The sequence below is a fragment of the Zeus faber genome (assembly GCF_960531495.2).
Source record: "Zeus faber genome assembly, chromosome: 9".
Taxonomy (NCBI): domain Eukaryota; kingdom Metazoa; phylum Chordata; class Actinopteri; order Zeiformes; family Zeidae; genus Zeus; species Zeus faber.
Window position 1 is genome coordinate 2,895,887 of NC_137197.1, and position 8,178 is coordinate 2,904,064.

Sequence of the window (8,178 nt, forward strand, 5' to 3'; positions counted from 1 at the left end):
CCTGGTTAAATTGCCCAACACTGCTTTGTAGCCGAATGGAAGTGGAAGTAAATGGATGTACCTTGGTCCAACATCCACTGGAAAGCCTCCCCACAAGAGCAGATGCTGCCGTGGCAGCGAGGGAGCGTCACAAAATCCTGCATGATTTTGGAATGAGAGGTTTGATGGGATTCAAATGTGCCTTCTTGCTAATGCAGAGATTATTGAAACCTTCCCATTACCATTTCAAGCGGGTTTGAGGAGAAAACCCATTACAGGAGAGGACCGTCAGCTGATCTCCCCCGAGTTAAATTGTCCCAATTATCCTGCTGGACCACAACACTACAACACAGCCGTGGGATACGACCCTCTAATGACTCATGGTTGTTGGCGATGGGCACTTTCACAGTTCATCTTCTATGACGACGATGGCTCCGCGGATCAGGCTCCCGCCCAGAGCAGATGTGGCTCCAGTAACAGCAGTTTCAACAAAGCAAGTAATTGGTGGTTGGTGAAATGGTACGTGTAAGGGGTTACTTTCGATTATCTCTGCATTACCAATTAAATACACTTTCTCCACTACGTACATGAGCAAAAGTACGAGCGTCGTTGCCCAGTGAATATTTAAACTTTCCTTCTACATTAGTGAGAGTTAAGTGAATTCAAGAGCAATAAATCAAGAGAAATCATTTTCTGAGGAATAAGATTGACTCCAGTAAAAAAAAAAAAACGGTTGTGATCCTGCAAAGTGTAATTTCAAAACCCAAATTGTAAAGTATATAATAAGGTTAGACCTAGTTTATTAAATGCATTTTGCTTGTTTGCATTTCATTTATTGTTGCTATTTGATGGCGTTCTATTAATGTGCAGCACTTTGAGTTGCATGTCATGTATAAAAGGTGGGACACGAATAAAGATTATTGTTTTTATTTGATTATGAGTGCAGAGACGGGGTCGGTCGTTTTTGCTTCTGAAGGTGACATTGAGGAGGTGCCGCGTGTTGGAAGCTGTGGAAACACCACGAGGCTAAACCTCTTATCTCCGCTCGGCCTGTGAATGAAATCTCCCCGCCGCCCTGTCAGGGGATAGCGCCGCGTTTCCACAAAATCTTTACGATTTCCTGCCTATCGCCGTGAAGTTTATCATCCATCCTTCACTTCCTAATTCACAGCGGCTGTCAGCTGCAGGAGGAGCGTCAATTAAAAGATGGATTTGATTAGCCTGCTCCGACGGCACCGCGCAGCCAAAGACATTTTCCCGGGTGTTTAGGCCTGTATTTATTCAGAACACCATTTCTGACACGACTCGCGGCAAATGGAATGATATTAAATATAGACGCAGACTAAATAAGCGAGGGTCAGACTTGAAGAGCTTTCAAAGGCCCCCGCGTCTCCGCTGCTTGGCAGAAGTCCGTACGTCTGCACGGCAACAATCCAGATTACCTTTGATTACGGTAAATGGGATCCGTCGCTGCCAGAGGACTTCAAACGCCGTCCGCCGCCAGCGCCTGGTTCTTCAAACTCCATGTGGAAACTCTTTTTGAAAATCCTTTCGACGTTAAACTTTTATTCACACGCAATTTAGCGTTTTATTTTTATATATATATAAATATATATATATATATATATTTTTTTTTCAAACAATAACCCATTTCTGTAGGTCTATTGAACTGCTGATGCATATAATTGAATTAGGTTTGAACGTCACGGTAAGGTATTTCAACACAGGGATTTCATCATATCTCAATAGCTGGCATTCATTCAGGGGACTAAGCCAACACAAAAAGCATTGTTTGGAATTATTTGAAGCAGAAAACACGGTGCAGAAGGTTTCGGGAACATTCTCAAAGCTTTTCCTCGCGCTCGGCCTGCAGGGAAAAAAAAAAAAAAAAAAAAAGATGCGGAAGGAGCTCCGACGAGAACATACATTATAATGACCTTCGGCACGCCCATCGCTTCTGCGGCCAAAACGGACGTTATCTATTAGAAACACTCGCTACTTGACCAAAGAAGTTGGAGTGTTAGCTATTTGCTGGAGACAAAAGCCCCAATTCAGATTGTACGGCCTCCATATTTCAACGGCGCGGCGCGGCATTAATCATGTTCTGGTTACATCCGAGGTAAAACAACTTCCACTCAAATATAATAAATGTGTGCGCATTAAAGACTGTAATGTATACTGTATTTTCTCGGTTAAATAGTAGTTTCCTCCTCTATGCTGCCATGAAAGCGGCACGCGGGCCTCATGAACTTAGTGTAACCCGCTAATTAATAAGTATAAGCGAACACCGGAGCCAGGAAATCCATCACAATGTCAAAACAGCTGAAACAGAACTTCATTTCACAGCATATCGAGCTGTTAATTCACGATGTGTTGCATTACCATTTTCAATTTTGCCAAAGTAAACTAGACAATCAAAGCAATTAAAAACACAATCAGTTTGTTTTTCGGGGCACTATGTCGGAACTTGGCCCCGGCAGCTGTTTGGGATTCCGGGCCTCCTCTCCCGGTGACCTGCCAAGGTGAACTCTTGTACGGCCGCCCGTCCAATGAATACTAAATGTGGCTGAATTAAACATTTTCTCTCTTCTCACCACTATTTAATCAGTTGTCTTAGGGAGCTGTCTGTCTGCGGCGCTCCCTGGGGCTCCCGCCGCGCCGCCCGGCATCATAACCGCGACTCTGGAAGCGCTCGCACTCAATCCCAAGTGGTTTTCCTTTCCCTTCGCTTCGCCTCGCTCTTTGTGCGGCGGTGATAGCTCTATAAAAACCGAGAGGCTCCGCGCTTTGTGCCGCCGCTGCACAATGTCACCCCCTTGACCGGCCGCGTAGTGCGACTCATCTTTTACAAAACACCGGAGGACCAAGAGGCTCCCATGCCCGGCCGGTGTAGAAAATTACGAGTTGGCCTTTGGAACGCGCCGGCGGGTGCGTGGTCGGTCGCGCCTCGGACGCCGGCGCCGACGCGGCCGCGGCTCGAGGGGCCTCCGTGTCCCTCGCAGCTCATTTGTCCAGGGCTAAAGCTGCGTCTCTACACGGGAGCCCAAAGTCAAACGGTGATCCCTCCCCGCTGCGCTCATCGCCGCACATTTTGTCGCAGGTTTTTTTATTTATTTATTTATGATTTCATTTCCATTTCCACGGAATCCCTTTTTGTCGCGGCGCGGTTTGAACGTTTCATTGTTTTTTCTGTGCGTTTTCTTGCTCCCGCCGTCCTCGTCCTGGAGCTCCCTGCGTCGCTTCCTTTTTCCCCGAGGACGGGAAAGTCTGCCCGCCCACAGGCGACGCCGGGCGTAGAACCCCACCCAAATCCAAGCGACACACAGATTCCCACTCTGATGAATCGATGACAAATCGAGGGTGCAGATCAATGCGTCTCGCCGCTTCCTTTTGCAGGTTGGAGGTCGACACGGGAGCGCCGGTGTCTCGCTGCTGTGACAAAGGCCTTTTGTTTCTTATTCGTCGCTGTTTTTTGACAGTTCTTCCTTCCGTTGGAGCCTCAGCCTCTCACCTGCTGATACTCAGACTTTAATGAAGTCTCCAGAGTCTCAGCTGCTCCAATTCAAACAGATGGCGCTCTATTTTCTGCACACCTTCCACCTCGGGTGCCGCGCTTCTCCCCGGAAGACTCCCCGAGACGCGCGTCCCTCCTGGGCCTGCGCCTTCCTCCACCCCCTCCACCCAGCCAAACAACGCGCACAGGCTTTGTTTTTAATTAGACCTAAAAATACAATACGGAATAAATCAAACGGCATGGCGGGCGGGCGGGTGGGCGGGGGCGGGCGAGCGAGCGAGCCAGCCAACCGCCGCCTCTCCTCCCTCGTCCCTCCCTCCGTCCGCCCGTCCTCCGAGCCCCCCGAAGGTGGAGTGGCGTGCGAGCGGACACCTCCGTCCATCGGGACTGATGCAGGCGGGCTGCGGGGGCGGTGTTCCGTGTTCCACATTGTTTGGCTCCGAGCTTCTCATCCTCATCAAATATGACGAAGCAGCGCACGCCTTGCGACTCCGCCCCGCGGAGCAGCCGGGGCCCGGATCCGGCTCCTTCCGCTCTATCTGCTCCACCGGCGAACAGATGGAATATACAGCACAGGGCCGAGGGACACCTGCATCTCTGGGTATTGACTCGTTTAATCGTTCTTTTTTCCCGCCGTGCACTTCTCCGTCGTCCTGCGATGCGGGTCAGACGCCCCCCCCCCCCCGCCGCCTGGATCCATCCGGTCCTGGAAGAGGAGGAGCTGGATGAGGAGGAGCTGGATGAGGAGGAGCTGGAAGAGGAGGAGCTGGATGAGGAGGAGCTGGATGAGGAGGAGCTGGATGAGGAGGAGCTGGATGAGGAGGAGCTGGATGAGGAGGAGCTGGATGAGGAGGAGCTGGAAGAGGAGGAGCTGGATGAGGAGGAGCTGGATGAGGAGGAGCTGTCAGTCAAACACCAAAGCGCTCACACTGCGCCCGAGCCGCGTGGGGAGGCGACAGTAACACACAGCACATCCTCACTTTCAGAAATGAAAAGAATCTTGAATAATAATAATAATAATAATAATAATAATAATAATATGCACCTCGTCTCTCTTCTGTTGGCTTTGGTTTGCGTGGTGATTGGGGGGGGGGGGGTGATCTGACGCTGTTGAACGTGTCTCTCCAAACCCCATCAGGACGGAAGCTTACGAATCCAGAAACAGAAAACGCTGAAAGGAGTGGAGTTGCTTTGTAATCCGCGGACGTATCTTTTGAAAATCCTTTCATCCTTTTTATTTTGCCGCTAAATCTCCAGGTGGATTATTCGAGGCAATTTTCACGCTTCGACAGTGAAAACAAGAGGAACGGCTGTTTAATTTTTGGGTTTTTCTCGTTCCCCACATGAAACCTGGCTGTGCTAATCCAGTCGGAGGGCGACGCCTCCACCGCGCCGACTCCAGTCGACGGCGTTAATCTGGTTGGGAATGTGACGGGATAAAACCGGAGTTTTGTCGCCGAGAGCCCCTCTGCGACTCCCCCTAAGAACTCAGCCCCCCCCCCAAAAAAATATGAAGACAAAAAAAAAAAAAAATAATAATAAACAAACTCAAGCTCCATTTGATAATGTTATTTGTGCTGCGGCAACGAGACTAAGATGAATGTAGTAATTTACAAAAAATTACCAGTGAAAAGAGCAGCGTGCCATCTGTTCAGGAAGGAATATGATTAACACGGTGCCGGGAAGTAGTAATTATGCTGTAATCATAAAATGTATAAGTGTAATAATGTATTTTAAGATATAAATTCATCCCCGGAGGTTCCGTCGGACACTTCTGTTTGGCCACGATAAGGCCGCGGTGTAAGCCGCGGGGCCGATATGGAGCCGCCGCCCACGGGACCAGAGGAGATGATCTGCTCCGCCTGCCTTCCCAGGGTCACGCTGGGATTCCAGCACCGCCCCGGGTGCGGCTCTCACATTTCAAGGGTAAAGAAAGAAAGAAGAAAAAAAACAAAACACTTTCTGCAATTCCTCTATTTACTATTGCACGAGGCGCGTGGAAAATGGCCTCTTTGCTCCTCGATAACCAATTACTAAATTATGATGGATTCGTAACATTGTTTTCTGCGAAGCGCTACTCAAGTCGGCCCGGCTCCATTTTCGCAGCTTAATGAAGCACGAAATCCTCCATAAAGAGAAGGAGGTTGGTATCGCAGGGCTGGAGTGGCTTTGAAATGTTGGTAATGATTATGAAGCGTCCGCCAGGGGACGGGGGGGCTTCCACCAAAGTGTGTGGGGGGGGGCGCCTTCCACCAAAGTGTGTGTGTGGGGGGGGGGGCGTGGACGTGGCAGCAGATGGCCGTCCAGACAGGGCGGTTGCCGTAACGACAGCATCAGTCTGCTGGGAAGGCCACGTGACGCTCAAGGTCAATGAGAGCCGGAGGATCGACCCCGGACCCCGCTGCCTCTCAAGGGGTCCGAGGAGACTCTGGATGTAAAGATCCACAAGTCATGAGCTCGATTAGTGACATCATCATCATCATCAACATCATCATCATCATCATTATCTTTGTTGGCGTGCTGTAGATGTGAAGGTCCACGATGTGGAGACCTGTGAGTCCTGCGCTCGATTAGTGACTTCGCGCTCATTATCTGAAGGTCAATGAGAGCCCGAGAATGGAGCGCCGGCCCCTGGACTTTGGACCCCAGATCCTGGGCCGCCGGACCGTGCTGCATCTCAGGGTGGACGGGGAGACTTCAGACCAATTACGATACATATTCATGAGGTCAAGGTCAATGAGAGCTGCAGAATAGAGCCCAATAACAAGCCCGGAGCTCCAGACCCTGGGCCCCTGACCCTGGACCGCCGGACCCCTCTGCCTTTCAAGGGGACCGAGGAGGTTTCCCGTTCTCGACGCAAAGATCCAGAGTCATGAGCTCAATTAGTGACGGCATATTCATGGTTATTATCGTGCTGTACTGAGTAGACTGTTTGGGTTCCATAGTAATACTTCGTCCTTGCTGTATAAGGTGTATTATTTATGATTACTATCTCTGTACCATCCCTGCGCTGAAGCCAAAGCTTGTACCAGGGAGACGTTCAAGAATGACCATGATGCTTTGGGGCAGGATTTGAAGTGGCTGCTGCTGGATAGCACACACTCCACTTTGATCGGGATCTCTTCTTTAAACTGGTCAGTGCTTTTATTCTGGAAAGGCAGCGACTGGTCCAGTCCAGTCTCATGAGATGGTCAGAAAAATGTGACGCTGGTGTAATTCATGTTACTCGTTTCCTGTTCACTGGTTTTCTTCACGATCGCTGTCACATCCAACATCAAGTCCCTGAACAGGAAAAGAACACATTCAGAAGGAGGAAGAGAGGGACAAGGGAGTCCTCTCCACCTCTACTCTACCTCTACTCCACCTTTGCTCCACCTCTACTCCATCTCCACTCTACAGTACCTCCACTCTACCTTCATTTTCTCTGACTCTACCTCCCTCGATTCTAACTCTATACTCGACTTCCCTTTAGTCTTCCTTCCCTCTGACCTCCTCTACCTCCACTCTACATCTACTCCCCTCTACTTTACTCTTCCTCTGCTCTAGCTTCCCTTTACTCTACCTATCTCTACCTCTCTTCTATCTCTACCTCCCTCTACTACACTTTTCTTCCACTCTACCTTTACTTTACCTCTACTCTACAGGGAACTGAGGGAATCTACGATTTCAGTTAAAAAAACATTAATTACAGTAATTTTTTATAACGATGTGATTAAATACAAAATGCCTGCTGCTGAAATTCCTGATGGTGGCCAGTAGTCATAAAATAATAATAATAATAATAATAATAATAATAATAATAATAATAATAATAATAATAATAATATAATAATAACAACAATAATAATAATAATACGCAGGCAGCAATACACAGGTCCAGTTTAGTGGTGTTAGATATGGATTACAGTTCTCCGGGTTCTGTACAACGAGTTACAATTTTTCGAGTTTTACGACGACTCAGAGACGAACCTTGGATTTATAAAGTACTGGTTCATGATGTCACAGTGACTGTTCTCAATGTGACGCACATGTTTAATTTTCAGTGAGTTTATGAAGTTTTATCAATATTTCCTGATATAAGTGTTGATCGGTGTGAAGCAGAGTTGAACACGTATGAAAGGTTCCTTTTCATGGGTTTCATCTCCAGTAACGCTGCAGCGTCGTCCCTTCTGCTGGTGATGTCATCAAAGTGCTGCTCTGACACTTCCTGTACAATGTCAACTGATGGAAACATGTTGATAAAGATTCCATCTTGTTGTTTATCACCTCATGTTTCATCAACATCTTCATCTTCTCAACTTAAATCTGCTTTTGCAATATTATCGATGCACGATGCATCGATTCAGTATTGTTTGTGCTTTTTGGATATTCTTCAATTTTGGAAAGAGGATTATTCCAGTGATACAAAAACGCAGACTTTAGTCGATTTTTCAGCATCTGGAACAATAACAAAAACAAATTTTGTAATTACTTTACATATCAATAATAATAAATACCTGTTAATTCATTATCATAATCAATAAATGTTCGTTTTATTAAGTACTTCATTGTATTTTCTGTTCATAATCTACAATTGGTAAATTCAGTTGAATAGATGACTAGTCTATATTGTAATGCAGAAAACCTTTATGGAACCTAAACATTAATTTTTCATTAGAATTATTATCGAAAAGCTTGTCAATACT